At 40.1% G+C, this 17,492-nt stretch overlaps 1 long non-coding RNA gene across 1 annotated transcript in view; it reads left to right on the forward strand.

Moving 5' to 3' along the window:
- LOC123597722 overlaps positions 1–11,001 on the forward strand; it is a 93,252-nt gene extending 82,251 nt beyond the window's left edge. Inside the window, exons 4-5 of the long non-coding RNA XR_006712229.1 lie at positions 7,646–7,730; positions 10,905–11,001. This is a non-coding gene — a long non-coding RNA (uncharacterized LOC123597722). The remainder of the gene's footprint in view (positions 1–7,645; positions 7,731–10,904) is intronic.
- Positions 11,002–17,492: the final 6,491 nt, after the last annotated feature.

Here is a 17,492-nt window from a genome sequence, read left to right on the forward strand (position 1 = left end):
TCCTAAGATGATGCAACTGAACCTGAAAAAGGCTTTCCAAAACCGTAGGACAGGATTTCTGAATTTAGAGACTTGGTAGGTTGGTTAAAAAGTATGGTTGGAACTGAGAACTGAATTACCATTCTGATTGTTTTAAAAAAAAATCTTATAATCCAGTATAAAAATACAAAAGAAACAGAAATCTTGAGTGGAAAAAAGTAGTTGACTCAAATGATAGATCTAGGAGGCTGAGCATGCTAATAATAGGAATTACAGAGGGTAAAAAAGGGAAAATAGATGGAGAAGTAATAATTAAAGCACGAATAGAAAAATGCAGCTTTGTCCAGTTAAGTGTGGGCTAAATTTACCATTGAAAAGCCCACGCTAATTCCAGTTCCTTGGCCTACATGTGACAAACACACACGAGTGTATATAATTAAAAGAAAAAAAAAAAGAGGGATTATAGATGAAAACTTCCTGGAGCAAAAGAAAGGTGAGCCTTCGGATTGAAAGAGCTCAAATAATCCAAGGTACCATTTTTAAAAAAGGCAAAAAGTCACTTCCATGGAAGTTTCTAAACTTCGAGGATAAAGAGAAAATCTTAGAACAGGTTACCTACAGAGGGGAAAAAAGAATCTGACTAATGTTGGCTATTTCATTGACAACAATGAGGGATAAAAGAGAGTTGGTCAATGTCTACAGACTACTGAGCACAACAGATTGTGTGATCCAATAATCCTAAATCCAGCAAGGGCATAACTCAATTGACAGCACGAAAGAAAAACATATGAAGATTCAGAGAAACTACCACACATGGACTCCACCTAAGAAAAATATTTTATCAAATTGAAAATTGAATTAAAATAGAGATTCTCAAGATTAAAGAAGCTGTCTAGTACAGGAAATGGGGGTGAGCAACAAATCTGACAACATACATAATTAAAATTGAATGGATGATATAACATGCCTGGGAATCTCAAATATTACTTGTGAAGGATTCTTGAAACAGAAGACACATGATTAGGCAAAACCCACAATAGACTGTATTCTTAGAAATCATCTTACTACCTTGTGATTCTGCTTACTATTAGATCAGAATGGGAATAAAATGTATGTAATCAGATACGAGAATGAATGTGGGATGGCAAGACCTACAATAAAAGCAAATGTCTTTGAGGGAGCCTGGCTGGCTCAGTTGGAAGAGTGTGTGACTCTTGATGTCAGGGTCATCAGTTTGAGCCCCACATTGGGTGTAGAGATTACTTTAAAAAATAGATAAATAAACTTAAAAAAAAAAAAGGTTCAAATGTCTTTGTATAAAAGTCAAATATAGAACAATCAGACAGAAGATAAAGCAATAGAGGACTTCATAATAACCTAACTGGATCTAACAGGCATATATACAACACTCTACCCAACAAGAGTATACACATTCTTCTCAAGAGCACTTGCTGTATTTTCCAGGACAGACCATATTTTTGGGCCACAAATTGAGTCTCGATGGATTTTAAAAGATAGATATTATAGAAAGTGTCTTCTCTGACCATGATAAGATGAAGAACATTGATTCTTGATCTCAGCTCAGGTCTTCATCTCAGGGTCATGAGTTCAGCCTCATGTTGAGCCTACTTAAAAACAAAATAACGGAAGTAAAACTTCAAAATTCACAACTTTGTGGAAATTAAACAACACACGCTTAAAGAACCAACAGAGCAAAAGAAATCAGAGGGAAATTAGAAAATACTTACACATGAATGAAAACACAATATAACAAAAGTTAAGGGATGCAGCTAAAGCAGGGCAAAGGGGGAATTTTATAGCTATAAATGCCTACATTTAAAAACAAGAAAAGTCTCAATCAACAACCTTAAAAATTTACAACTTAAGGAACTAGAAAGAGAATAACAAACTAAACCCATATAGCTAGCACAAGGAAGAAGATAATAAAGATTAGAGCAGAGATAAACAAAATAGAGAACAGAAAAACGACAGAGAAAAAGAATGAAACCAAAAGTTGGTTCTCTGAAAAGATCAACAAAGTTGGCAAACTTTTTGCTGGATGGACTAAGAAAAAAAAGAAACTCAAAGTCTTAAAATCAGAAATGAAAGTGGGGACATTGCTACTTATTCTACAGAAACAAAAAAGTTTGTAAGAGGGAGAGAGAAAAAAATGAAGTTCAACACCAATATCTGGAAACGTTTGTATGAACAATTTGACCCTGACAAGTTAACTGGTCTTAGATTATCAGTGTCAATATTTAGTATAAAAAGTTTATGTATGTAATCAAACTTTGGGATTCTACCAAAAGAGGGTGTTCCTTTAAGCATTAGAAATATACCTAAAATCAAGGTGTCTGCAAAAGTGAATGGTGTGTTTTGTTTTGTTTTGTTTCCTACAACTGGAACTAAAAAATTTTCTCCTTTTAGTTTTGATATAATTTTGGACTTGCAATTTCAGAAAAGCTGGGACAGAGTTGTAGCAATAATACCAAGAATCAATTGTTTACACTTTGGGATTTCTCTATGTATATGTATAAATTTTCTGAATTTTCAAGAGTAAGATGACACTTTACTCCTAAATATTTCCATGTATATATCCCCTGGACAAGAGCATTCTTTTAATAACTCATTATAATGATCAAAACCAGAAAATTAACACTGACACAATCCTATTTTCTAATTTATAGACTTTATTCAGATTTTGCCAATTGTCCTAATAGAGTCCTTTATAGCAAAAGGAAATCTTTGATCAGGCATTGATTCCAGTTGTCTCTTTAGACTGAGTTCATCAGTCTTTTTTTCTTCATGACATTGAAATTTTTGAAGGTATGGATGTATTAGTTTCCTCCCGATGCTGTGACAAATTATCACAAACTTGGTGGCTTAGAACAACACAAATTTATTATCCTATAGTTGGAGGTGGGACGTCCAAAGTGGGTCATGGACTAAAATGAATGTGTTAGCAGCACTATATTCTGTTTGGATGCTCTAGAGGATACTCCATTTCCTTGCCTTTTCTAGCTTCTAGAAGTTACCTCATTGACCCAAGGCTTCATTGCTCCATTTTCAGAGCCAACAATGTTGACTGAGACTTTCTTAAACTGTTAGAGCCATCTATCTGGTTCTTGCTTCCTGCCTTCTTCCACTTATAAAAATCCTTGTGAATACATTAGGCCCACCTGGATAATCCAGGATAATCTCCCTATCTCAAAGTCAGCTGATTAGAGAAACCTTAATTCCCTTTGACAGGTGACCTAACATAGTCACAGGTTCTGGGGATTAGGATTGGACATCTTTTGCCTACTGCAACAGGCCAGTTATTTTCAACAATGCCCCTTAATTTTGCTTTGTCTGATGTTTCCCCCGTGATTAGATTAATCTTTGGCACTTTTGGAAGAAATACCCCAGATGTATTTTAGTCAGTCAATCGTGTGTCTGGAAACTTTGCTGAATACTTGCATTGGTTTTAGTCTTTTGATTATTTTGACTTTTCTGTGTTTGTTCATATCACTTCTGGACAGTCACAGTATACCTATTCTCTTCACATTTCTATACTTATTTTTCTCATTATATTGACTGGGATCTCTAGTACTGTGTTAAATGGTAATTAGGATAGCAGACATCCTTTCCTTATTCTTTTTTTTTTTTTTTTTTTTTTCAACACTTATTTATTTTTGGGACAGAGAGAGACAGAGCATGAACGGGGGAGGGGCAGAGAGAGAGGGAGACACAGAATCGGAAGCAGGCTCCAGGCTCTGAGCCATCAGCCCAGAGCCCGACGCGGGGCTCGAACTCACAGACCGCGAGATCGTGACCTGGCTGAAGTCGGACGCTTAACCGACTGCGCCACCCAGGCGCCCTCCTTATTCTTGATATCACTGGGAATGCATCTAAAATCCCATGCTAAGTACAATATTTGCTATAGGTTTTTTTTTTTAAAGCTTATTTATTTATTTTGAGAGAGAGCGAGAGCAGGATGTGAGCATGAGTGGGGGAGGGCAGAGACAGAGGGAGAGAGAGAATCCTAAGCAGTCTTCATGCTGTCAGCACAGAGCCCAACTGGGGGCTCCAGCTTATGAACCATGAGATCATGACCTGAGCCGAAACCAAGAGTTGGACGCTTAATCAACTGAGCCACCCAGGGACCCCTGCTATAGGTTTTTTAATTTATAGATCTTATCAAATTAAGAAAAGTCCCTTCCATTTCTAACTTCCTCAAAGATTTCATTAAAAGGTATTGAACTATGTAGGGTTTATCTCCTCTTCTTTGAAATGCATGTGTCTTGGGGCGCCTGGGTGGCTCAGTCAGTTAAGTGTCCGACTTTGGCTCAGGTCATGATCTCGTGGTCCGTGATTTCGAGCCCCGTGTCGGGCTCTGTGCTGATGGCTCAGAGCCTGGAGCCTGTTTCCGATTCTGTGTCTCCCTCTCTCTCTGACCCTCCCCCGTTCATGCTCTGTCTCTCTCTGTCTCAAAAATAAATAAATGTTGAAATGTATGTGTCTTACCAAGGCATTCAGAGTTCTTGTCAGTTTTCCCTGATTAGGTACTATTTTTTTTAAGTTTATTTATTTTGAGGGAGAGAGTGCATGTGAGTGTGAGCAGGGGAGGGACAGAGAGAGAGGGAGACAGAGAACCCGAAACAGGCTGTGCACTATCAGGCCAGAGCCAGACCCAGAAGCCAAAGTCTGGAGCTCAACCGACTGAGTCACCCAGGGGTCCCCGCTCATTAGGTACTATTAACATGATGTTTATTATTAAAGTGATGTTTTGTAGGATGGTCGATCAGTCCGGGGCCCTTTGGGTTTGATTGTAATTCAGGACAGAAAAATCAGGATAGTCTCAGAAAATGTGACTATGTAAGCATTCTTGATTCTTGAAAAAATATAGTATCTCCAAATCCAGCTCAAGGTGGGTATTCTTCTGTACTCCTGAGGCACTATATGCTCACTCCTATCTTGGGAATTATTGTAAGAGTTAAATTTAAATGAGACAAAGATACTCAAACTTTGTTTAAATCAGAAATCCTGTAGTGTCATTTTAACTTTTTACCTCTATGCATGTATGAGAAGAGAAAAATGCCAAAGATCCTCATCTGGATTAACCAGAGAAAGTCACAAATATTTATATCTTCCAGAAAATAGGGATGTCAACAATTATTAAGGAAGATGTCCAATCATTAAAAGTCTTTTAGAGATTATGGATTATTGTCATAGGACATACCAGCAATCTCAGAAGCTCCGATGTTTTAAAGGGCTATCTTGTTAGAAATAACATTTGCGAGAACAATTGTGTGGTGCACAATAAATCGTTTCTTTCCTTTTTTAAATGTTTATTTATTTTTGAGAGAGAGTCAGAGACAGAGACAGAAACAGAGACAGAAACAGAGCATGAGCCGGGGAGGAGCAGAGAGAAAGACACAGAATCCGAAGCAGGCTCCAGGCTCTGAGTTGTCAGCACAGAGCCGGATACAGGGCTCAAACTCAGGAACTGCAAGATCATGACCTGAGCCAAAGTTGGATGCTCAACCGACTGAGCCACCCAGGCGCCCCCAGAATAGTTTCTGCTTATCCACAGCTGTGAAGGAGAAAGGAACCTTTTCTCTTCTTACCTAGCTAAGAGTTCTTTCGCCAATAGTTAGAAGGACCTATAATTTGATGGCTTAAGCACTGAAATTCCATGAATTAGCAATGAAAAAAATCTAAACATCAGAGACACAAAACTTACCGTATGGAATAGAAAAAGACTTATTAATACATACAATGTGGGGCATATCATGGTTGGCATCTATTAATTTGATCCATATAGAATTGCTATTTTGTATGTAAAACCAGTCAAAGATTGGCAATTTCATAAGATCCAGTCTAACACACTCTGGGGTATGACTGATGAATTATTTGTCCATCAATCCTGCTGGACTGTGAGCCCTTGGAAGGCAGGAACTATTTCTTGTTTATCTTTGAATAAAGATAGTAGTAGCACATAGTAGGTGATCAATAAATGTTAGATTTTGGTTCTTTGGCTCTTTCCTTTAATAAATGAATCCATTGAGGACATCCTTGCTGTGTTGCCATTTATTTCTAAAGCTAAACTGGCTTTCCAATAAACATGCAAACACAGGCTTTCAGATTCTCTTCTTTGTCTTCCCAGAATGATCCGTTGGTAGAGGTTCAATCGCTACTTTCCAGTCCTGAATCACCGTCAAAAATTTGCTGTTCATTTAAGGAACAGATGTTCACTGTATTACTTTATTAGAAATGAGCTCCTGGGAGGATTGCACTTTTAAATTATTAAACCTCTACTTTATTATTGATACTTTCTCTTCTGATTCTGCCACTCTCTAAATTGGAGGTCCTAGTACAACCTGATGCAGCCTCTCTCTATTACCTGGGAGTTTAGGCAGACAAGACTCCAGTTCAGAGAGGTAACTAATGCCCTGGAAAGTGTCCCGTGCTTGGATGGACTCAGGAGTGGCTTCTCTTCTGGGTTTTATCATTGGCTAGCTGAGTGACTTTGGGCAAGTTAGCAACCCCATCTAGGCTTATTTCCTCAGCCAATAAAAACTAATGGTCATGTCAGTAAAAGCTCCTTGCATGTGAAAATGCTCTAACAAGTGAGAGATTAGTAATACTAGCAGTAGGACAAAAAGGAATTTGGTCTCCATTCAGACCAGACTTCTGTGGTAGATAAGGGAGTCTGAGAGGGGTCTAAGGCTGCAAAAGAATGAAACAGATGTGTGTTCTCCTTTGGCTTTAGCTTTGATGCTAATCATCCCAGCACCAGTTTGCTTTTCCATCCTTCAGTTGCCCGTGGGCAAAATGGGGATGACAAGAGCCTTACAGTACCACTGGGAAAATCTCCACTAGAGATTTGTGCCCTGATGCTATAAGGTGTCCTACTGTATGCAATGAATTAATGTCTTTACTAGGCATCTAGACTGATCTTGGCTATGTGTCATCCTTGAGGGAATTGCAAAAAGAGTCCCTTGAAATCATTTTCTGCAGGGCTTAAAACTTCCACGGAACTCTAGCTGAGAAAGGAGCATGTGAAGGCTCTTAGTGTTCCATAAAATGCAATGGAAGAAACACATGGTGATTATAATAAAGTTACTGGAATGTCATTGAGCAGGACTGGGCAAGACGTTAGGTCCAGTAGCTGCTTCACGTTGGCTGCCGGGACCTTGGGGAGGCAGTGCTCCAATGGTCAGGCGCTGGTGCACCTCTGGGCCTTGAAGGCGGAACCCACATGAAGTCTGAGGGGTGGGGTGGGGGCGGTGATGCTCCTGGGTCTACGTCTCAGCACCCTGGCTTCTCCTCGGGAACTGTGGTAAGGACTACACCTCCCAGTTTACCGAGCAGCTTCTGGGGGAGGGAGGCCAAGTGAGTGAGGCCGGCAGGTGGCCGAGTTCTGGGGTCCCGCGTCCCAGAGTGCAGAGGGGGCATTGCAGAGCTGCCTTTGGGGGGGTGCCAGGAATATTTTTGGTAAGGAGGTGGGGAGATGTGACTGTATTTTCTAAAGCTATAAACTCTGTATAGATGTAAGATGATAGGGTTATTCTTTTGAGAATGTCATTACTTGATTTTCTTTTGCTAACCTGAGGTGACAACTGGGTCTTTGAGTCATTGTACAAATCACTGATATTTAATGATGAGTGTTTCTCTTTTCTAGGAGGAGTGGAAGTATGTACATCTTGCTTAGGGGCAACTTTGTAGGGATATGATGCCTGCAAATTATTGGAACATAGACTCTGTTGGTAAGAATTCATTTCCCTCTTGGGGCACCTGGGTGATTCAGTTGGTTGAGCGTCTGACCTCAGCTCAGATCATGATCTCATGGTTCCTGGCTTGCAGCCCCACATAGGGCTCTCTGCTGTCAGTGCAGAGTCCACTTTGGTTCCTCTCCCCACCCCTCTCTGCCCCCCCCCCCAAATAAACATTTAAAAAATAAAAAAAAATCATTTCTCTAATTAGAAATCTGTAAGATTTCTTATAAGTAGACTTCCATGAGACTGGGTTTATTGGTCCTTTAGAGCCTTAAAAACTGGTATGAGAGAGGACCTTCTGAACCTGTCTCTGACAGAAGAGTGTCAGTATCCTAAAGTACTTGTAATTTGCTTCTCATCTGCAGGCCTTGCTAGAAAGGAAGAGAGAAAACTGTCATCTAATAGGCAAATTATTTTTCACACATCTGTTAATAAGACCCATCATTTTTCCTGAACTGCCCTGACATTATTAAAATCATTTGTGCCCAGGGGTGGGGGCAGATGATTTATATCACTCTTGCTTTTCATAACAAGAATAGGCTAATGTTAGAATATCATTTAAATTAGACTGAGATCTTTTTGAAATTGGCTGAGGCACTTATTTAAATTGGCAAATGGTTTCCTTTTATAAGAGAATTATAAACAGTATCTTGATTGATGAATTTGCTAACTGTCCTTCCTGCCTTAGACATCCATTAGCTAAACTGTATAATAACACGTGCAAAGACACACCAATGTGCTTCTAATTTAAACCCTTTTTTGGTGCTAGGAAGGCCAGCGCAGAGATCTCACTTGGAGGTCTGAGATTTCCTTTAAGTGACTTCTTTGAAGGGCCTGCTTTAGTAGCTCGTTGCCTCTATTTAATTGGGAGAATTTCAGGATGGAAATTAAATCAATCTCAAAATGCGTTTTAAAACTCTTTTTCTCATGCTACCTTTTCTTTTAGTTTAATTAGTTTGATTCTTTTTCTTTAAAGATTTTTTCTAATATTTCATTTTTTTTTTTTTTTTTTTTTTGAGAGAGAGAGACAGTGCGAGCAGGGAGGGGCAGAGAGAGAGGGAGACACAGAATCTGAAGCAGGCTCAAGTCTCTGAGCTATCAACACAGAGGCTGACTCGGGGCTTGAACTCACAGGCTGTGAGATTACGACCCGAGCCGAAGTTGGACACTCAGCCAACTGAGCCACCCAGGCGCCCCTAGCTTGGTTCTTTCTGGGTGTCTATTTATTCTCTATACCTTGAGCTAAGTCTCTGAGCCTCTGATCTAAAGTTCTTTTATTATTTTTTTAATTTTAAAAAATATTTTATTTTTAAGTCATCTCTACACCCAATGTAGGGCTTGAATTTACAACCCCGAGATCAAGAGCCGCATACTCTACTAAGCCACCCAGGTGCCCCTAAAGTCCTTTTAAAAACTGTTGATTCTTTGCCTTTGCATTCACATAGATATCACCTTTCATTTATAGCAAATAACCTATTTTTTTAAACGAAAGTTTCTAGTCTTTTTGTATTTATCATGAAAACAACGAACTTTGCTTTCTTTAATCTCTCCTCTGTGAATAGTCAGCCTTCAACTATTCTCGTAGGACCCTGACCTGAAATGTCTCAGTTAATGTATAGGTCACAAGAGACTTTATCCAGAATGTTTGTACATGGCTGATCCTGAGTATGTAAGCCTTATCATAGTGAAATAATAACCAGTCCTCCTCTTCTGCAAAGACTTTGCTTGACTGGTGCTGAGTCAGTGACTGGGTTTACCCAGGGGTCATCTAGGTCCAAGGCCTCAGGTGGTGGAATTCTGTGTCCCGGAGTTTGGGCTCAGTCCACACATCAGAAGGCAACACTGGAGAGTAAGTGTAGATGATCTGGGATGGGATGCAAAGCTGGTGACTCTATATAATCTTTTTGGTGGTCCTAATGAATTGGACTGCAACTAAGAGCAAACTGTCAGATTTATGTGCACATTATTTTATGTAACACCAAGAAAAAAACCTGCCAATTAAACTGAAACACAGTGCTTTCCTATCACATTGAATTTTTGTTGAACAGCTATTGAAAGGGTTCTCTTAGATTTTTATTATGTATCACTCTTGTGTACCAGCTTGGTCAAGGAATTGATCCCTTGTCTTGATGTGGTCCCTCTTCCCATCTCTTTCTTGTCCTCCTTTGCTATTTTAGGAAAAGATTTGGGTCATGCCAGCTCATAGCTAAGACTCAGATCTTATTCTGTGCTCAGGCAAAACAAACGGGGATCAAGAGGAAGTTAGGTTCACATCTCTTTTTGAACTTCTTCAGGTACTTTGGCATTTCCTATCCCATACACATTTCTGATTCCAGCAGATACCATTTATTCAGTCATCCATTCATCTATCCTCCCATACACTCATCCATCCATCCATCCATCCATCCATCCATCCTTCAAACATTCATGAAGAGTTAGGTCACTGAATTTAGTTCTGTGGATACAAAGAGGAATAAGTAATTCCCTTCCCTTCGCAGAGTTTGTCCTGTACCAGGATCATTCACTGTGCTCTTACATAGTGCCACAACTCACTTCACTTTTTGATGAAAGAGCAGAGGGGAAATTTTGCTTGAACTCTGGAGTTGAATTTTCTGAAAGTTGAGGTGAAGTTCTTAGGTGATGAATGGGCTTCAATCTTTATATTCCTTGTGGATATTTTATGGAGGCAAGACAAGGCAAGAAGAGACTTGGCAAGTCAAAGGTTCACCACTCTCATTTTGTTTTACTTCACACTTACCTCACAGTCTCTCTGAGAAGCTCAAGGCAGGACTTCAGCTATGGAAAAGAGTAAGATCCTTGAATTTTCATTCATCTTCCTGTTATAATAATGTTTAATATTTCAGTAGCATTTTGTCTATTGTTTTGAAGCCATATCTGCTAGGAACTAAGGCAGATGGCACACTTTACTATTCATGAAAATGCGTATTTGGACAGTCCACTAAATACTATGCCACTTAAGCTGGGCGTTTAAAAATTAGTTTGACCTCTGGGCTCTGTGCTGATGGCTCAGAGCCTGGAGGCTGCTTTGGGTTCTGTGTCTCCCTCTCTCTCTGCCCTTTACCCGCTCACACTTTGTCTCTTTCTCTCAAAGATGAATAACATTAAAAAAAATTAGTTTGATCTACTTGTTTTTTTCTTGTTTAGTAGGTGGATTTGACAGAAGGGAGAAATGAAGAGATAAACATTTTTATGGGGGAAGGTGAAATCCAGTTGCTCTGTCCTCTTTAGAAAATGCTTTATACATGAGGTGGGTGTGGATGAGGACTTTGGAAGAGTGGGAATTGAAATTTCCATTGCTGTGCCTCTTACCTTGGGCTGCCTTTGGTGTATCCCGAATAAAGTTTGCCTGCAGCCTAATGGCCAGTAGGCACTAACTTCCTAACCAAGAGTTTCATCAGATGAAAACCTGGAGAGTTTTTCCAACCTCTACGTTGGAGGGTTTGACTTAAGACAAATATGTGTGTTTTGAAAAAGTTCCCTGTGGACTGTAGGAAGTCATCCTCACCCTCTGGCCCATGAGATCATGGGCCTGGGGAAACCACTAATTTCTCTTTGCTCCAAACTCAGAAAGGGAGAAGAATAAATATATGGCACAGAAGTAGGACCAGAGCAGGGCTAATAGTGACTTTCAGGCTTCTTCCTTTTTGATTCTTATTCCCAGACTCAGAATCCACCCATCTAGATGGCCCAGGTTCTGCATTGACTGGAGCATATTTAAGAGGTACTAATAAATACATTTTGCTTGCTTTGTATCTGGGTAGGGAAGCCTTTGGGATGGTTCCAAAAACATGGTTTTAAATGAGTTCCAGTTTGGCGTATTTGTTTTTGCTTTGTTTCATTTTGTTTTTATACGTAATACTGCTGAAATGCTTGGGCTTGCTTAGGTTGGGTCAAGAACAACTTGTTGTTGTTGTTTTTTTCCCCCTCCCAGATCTAAAGGTCACCTTTCCAAATGATATCCATTCACCCGACAAACATGTATTGAACATCCGCTGTTCAAAAGATAGACCAATTACTGTGCTAAAGGAACCATAGCTAGAGTTCTTTATAGATATGGGAACATACTTCTCAAATTTTGTGCAACTGAATCTTCAAAGATAGGCAGCAGTGTGCCATGGCACATCTTCCTGGGCAGAAAATATTTATTTAAGAAAACAGATTTATTAAGGTCGACTTCAAACTTTGCAACAAATTCTAAGATAAAATAAAAGATTTTTATGAGAACTTTTTTTATAGCAGATGCCTTCATCTTTTTCTCCAGACCCTTTGTAGGAGTCTGTGGACATGTACATTCTACAAGTATTTCAGTGGAAAACTTTGAGAAGCACTGAAGAGTGAGGTGGGGTTGGGGAGATGGTGGAGGAGGGAGAGAGAGAAACAGAAAGTGAGAGCAAGTGAAAGAAAGAGAGAGGGCTGATTTTTCAGACAATCTTGTTTTAATTCCTTACCCCCTTTGAATTTCCCATTAACAGTCTTCAGAACCTCAAACCTAATGCTAATCTTTGGTTGGAACAAGGGACAGAGTCATGGCTCTTGCATTTCCCAGAATTCCCATGAAGAGGAGATGCCAAACAGGATACACACAGGTGAGGGCCAGTCAAGATAATTCCAAGTCAAGGCGTGTAACTCAGCACATAAACAGTCAGGTGGTAACTCTAACGGTAGTTATATAACTTCTAGTTCTGTGATCCAGGGATCTTAGGCTACTTCTATAGTTAAAGTGTGATGAATTTAGATTTTTCTTTCTCAGTATCTTTTGATTGCTGCACTGTCCTTATCTTGTACCAATGGACTATGAGATAGGCAAACAATTTCCTATTTGAATGACATGCAAAATGCTTTTCCCCTTAGAACTTTATAGGGAAACTTGGCCAAAGGCAAAGAATATCATATCCTAGCCCTATCTTCAAGTCCTTGGCCTCACTCCTGATGACCAGTAGTATGAAGTATCTGCTCTGTGTTTAGGGTGTCTCTAGCCCCCTGTCCCCAGTCAGCTCCAGAAGCTGACTTTTTCTCTGGCCTCTGAAGTTTCTGTAAGAGGCAGTCAGGAAAGTTGGTCGAGTGAGAGTGGATGTGTATGTTACAGTAATAAAAAATGTCTATGTAGACAGCACGATTTCAGAGTTTTTTTGACTGCTTGGAAGGGTAAGCAAGTTTGATAACCTTTAGTGTATTCAGTTGACTAAAGTTTGGAGGAATCTCTTATTCCATCTACTTTTTTTTTTTTTTTAAAGTTCTTGGCAGTCTGTGTATCTAAAAATTTCCCTTCCTTATGGTCTTGATTTAGAAAGCAAATAGGGGTGCCTGAGTGGCTCAGTTGGTTAAGCGTCCAACTCTTGATTCAGCTCAGGTCAGGATCTCCCAGTTTCGCGGGTTCGAGCCCCGCATTGGGCTCTGTGCTTGATAGAGCAAAGGCTGCTTGGGATTTTCTCTCTCCTTCTCTCTGCCCCTCCCCCACTTGCGCTGTCTCTGTCTCTGTCTCTCTCAAAACAAAAATAAAACTGAAAAAAAAAAATAAAAGAAAGCAAATATGACTGAGAAAATGTGTTTAAAGATAATTTCAGTTTTTACTTAGTTTTTACATAGCAGTACATCACATAGTGTTGCGGATGCTGGGGGTGTAATGGCGAGAAAAGCAACATGGCTCTTGCTTTCATACAGCTTACATTTTCGTTGGGGAAGATAGACATTATCTGAAGGTTCCCATCAGAAAACAAGTCCAAATGTCTCAGGGAGAGTGTTTCATCCAAGACTAAATAGTGGTAATTTGAATCCCTTGGCAGGCATGACCTTTTTCTTCTCAGCTCATCCCTGATCCCTAGATCCAGCACTAGAGCTTCCGGAAGGTTATATACAATCAGACTTAACCCTTGTCTTTCCCCAGATGCAGGAATTCCATTTTCCAAAGCTACACTGTTCTCCAGGCTAGAACAATGGGGAGAATGCTGGATCTGGAGAGAGAGAGGTGGCCACCTCAAGGAAAATGTAACCAGGTAAGAGTACAAGCAGGGGGGGAAATGAACAAACATTTCTGATTTGTAAGATATGGTAAATAAAGGCAGTTTTGCCAGTGGCCTTCCATATGGATATCCAAATTCTTTAAAACCTAGCAGCTGGCCTTGGGGTTTTCTGATTATGATCTGCACCATGTAGCGTAACTTGGGAGAATAGCGTAAATGTTTGCTCCTTGGATATTTTAGAGCAAAACTTTGATGAAATAGGAATAGAACCCGGAAGCAGAGTGGTACTTAAAAATATAGGCTCCAGGGGCGCCTGGGTGGCGCAGTCGGTTAAGCGTCCGACTTCAGCCAGGTCACGATCTCGCGGTCCGTGAGTTCGAGCCCCGCGTCGGGCTCTGGGCTGATGGCTCAGAGCCTGGAGCCTGTTTCCGATTCTGTGTCTCCCTCTCTCTCTGCCCCTCCCCCGTTCATGCTCTGTCTCTCTCTGTCCCAAAAATAAATAAACGTTGAAAAAAAATTTTTTTTAAATATAGGCTCTGGAGCCCAACTCCCGGATTTGAACCTTAGCTCCACTGATAAACTCTGTGATCCCCGGGCAAGTTATTTAACTTCTCTGTGCTTTAAGTTCATGTACAGAATGAAGATAATAGTGGGACTTATGTCACAGGGTTGTTGTAAGGATTAAATATCTTGCCCATTTTACTGATTTTTTGATGCACATTTTTCCATATGTTAGACCTTTGAAAATGGAGTATTTCTCGAAGTCGATGACAGACAGCTTGCAATCTTTCTTGGCCAGGTGGCAGTAGCGATAAAATCATTAACTGTGCATTTGCAAATATCAAAAACTTACACAACAAAACTTGCAGAATGGGTGTCAGTGGGTCAGAAGATGATCTTGGAGATAATAGAGGAGTGCTATTTTAACTCCCAGGAAGGAAATGGTTGAGCGGAGGGGTGGGGAAGACCGTAAATAAAATGTCCTCAGCAGCATTCCTGAAGAGGGAGCCACAGTAAGCCAGGTACACATAAATACTTGTAAACCTGAAGTCAAAGCCCAGAACTTTTAGATCACATAGCATCCTTTAAGACATGTTGTATTTTAGTGCTCATAATGGCATGGAAGGCAATAAATTGTAAATTGCCTGTAGATATGTAAATTGACAACCCTGAGTCAAAATGTAATTCAGAAGAGTCAGACTCTGAACATAAAGAAGTTTTAGCACCACCTTTATGTATTTACTTCACTTACTCACTTCACAAATTTATTTCCTTTTAATGTAGGCACAGGAGTAATATACACTAAAAATCAAAGAAAACTCTTTCAATACCTGTTCGATAAAAATTTAATGTGATAAGAAAGCATGGTATTATAACTTAAATGGCATAGTGTTTTCTCTCTTAGTGCATAAAATAATGATGGGTCTCAGAACTGGCGGTATCGGGGCGCCTGGGTGGCGCAGTCGGTTAAGCGTCCGACTTCAGCCAGGTCACGATCTCGCGGTCCGTGAGTTCGAGCCCCGCGTCAGGCTCTGGGCTGATGGCTCAGAGCCTGGAACCTGTTTCCGATTCTGTGTCTCCCTCTCTCTCTGCCCCTCCCCCGTTCATGCTCTGTCTCTCTCTGTCTCAAAAAAAAAAAAAAAAAAAAAAAAAAAGAACTGGCGGTATCTTAGATTTGATGAAATGCAGCAATATAAATAGAGCACCTAGAAAAGAGTATGGTACACAGTTAATACTAAAAAAGTGAGCTATTATTATTATTACTGCATTTTAGTTCTGTTTCTGGAGGACAGGGAAGAGAGCTATTTTGGGGCGGGGGCGGTGGTTAGCTCAGGACAGACACGCCTGTGAGAATGCCACATACTGAAAAATCTCACACTGTGTAAAATCAGGCACTGAAAATAACTGTGTGGGAAAAAATTGTGTATGGAGAAGTGCAACATGTGCACAATAACAACATCCTTGCCCTAATGCTGGTCACATGGGAGCTCCTTTGTGTTACGGGAACATGCTTTGGAGTGGAACGGACTGAACTTGACATTTTCTCCTAGTCACCTTGCCAAATAAGTGCTATTCATATTTTATAGATCAGAAAATGAGTTGAGGGGCACTGGGGTGGCTCAGGCGTTTAAGCATCCAACTTCTGCTCAGGTCATGATCTCACAGTTTGTGGGCTCGAGCCCTGCGTTGGGGTCTCTGCTGTCAGTGCAGAGCCTGCTTCGGATCCTCTGTCCCCCTCTCTTTCTGCCTCCCTCTCTGCCCCTTCCCCGCTCATTCCCTCTCTCTCTCTGTCAAAAAGAAATAAACGTTAAAAAAGAAAATGAGTTGAGGATCAGAAATTTACTTTGGGTCATATGGTTGTAAGTGATGATGATGGTAGGGGTCAAAGCTAGGTCTTCCTAGCTCCCGAGCCCCTGCTTTTCACACTGACGTCAAAAAGCCCACTTCAGCCAGATTCCCCCATTCCTCACATTCACTTGTCCCATCCCAGAATAATTATACCCTTTGCTGGATGAACTCTTAGCCACATCTGCCTCGGGCTAGGTTTTAGAATGTGGCAAATAACCAGAAACAAAAGATAGTTGATTTTTCCTTGAGGTATTTTCTGAATTTGCTTGGTAAGTTCAGCTCTCAAATTTCTGCCTTTAGTTGGCAACTGAATTTCCTGAGATTGTAAGGTCAGCATCTGTCTCTAGGCCAAAAAGTGCCACAAGACCTACTGTAATTCAGAGGGTTAGGTTTGCAGTTCGTGTTTTGAAGAGCTTTCAAAATTTGACTGTAAGTTTTAGATAAACTGTCACCAGATGGCAGCAAAATGCCTTGGGCATATGATCCGAACTATGTAACATGTCCGACTGTTTATTCCCAGTCATTCACAGAATATTCCATTCATTTACAGAAACAACTGAGTCTAAACAAAATTATTGCCTACTATATATAAATGTTATTTTCAGAGCAAGCTTTTCAAACAAATGACCAAACTATCACTCTCAGAGTGATTATATATATATATGAAATTTTATTTTTTTAAAAATTTACATCCAAATTAGTTAGCACATAGTGCAACAATGATTTCAGGAGTAGATTCCTTAATGCCCCTTACCCACTTAACCCATCCCCACCCCCTACCCCCTCCAGTAACCCTCTGTTCTCCATATTTATGAGTCTCTTATGGTTTGTACCCCTCCCTGTTTTTATATTATTTTTGTTTCCCTTCCCTATGTTCATCTGTTTTGTCTCTTAAAGTCCTCATACGAGTGAAGTCATATGATTTTTGTCTTTCTCTGACTAGCTAATTTCACTTAGCATAATACCCTCCAGTTCCATCCACGTAGTTGCAAATGGCAAGATTTCATTCTTTTTGATTGCCGAGTAATACTCTATTGTGTGTGTGTGTGTATATATATATACATATATATATATATATATATATATATATATATATATATATACCACATTTTCTTTATCCATTCATCCATCGATGGACATTTGTGCTCTTTCCGTACTTTGGCTATTGTTGATAGTGCTGCTATAAACATGGGGGTGCATGTGTCCCTTTGAAACAGCACACCTGTATCCCTTGGATAAATACCTAGTAGTGCAGTTGCTGGGTCATAGGGTAGTTCTATTTTTAGTTTTTTGAGGAACTTCGATACTGTTTTCCAGAGTGGCTGCACCAGCTTGCATTCCCACCAACAAAGCAAAAGAGATCCTCTTTCTCCGCATCCTCGCCCACATCTGTTGTTGCCAGAGTTGTTTTAACGTTAGCTAT

This window comes from Leopardus geoffroyi, chromosome C1 (assembly GCF_018350155.1).
Source record: "Leopardus geoffroyi isolate Oge1 chromosome C1, O.geoffroyi_Oge1_pat1.0, whole genome shotgun sequence".
Classification (NCBI taxonomy): domain Eukaryota; kingdom Metazoa; phylum Chordata; class Mammalia; order Carnivora; family Felidae; genus Leopardus; species Leopardus geoffroyi.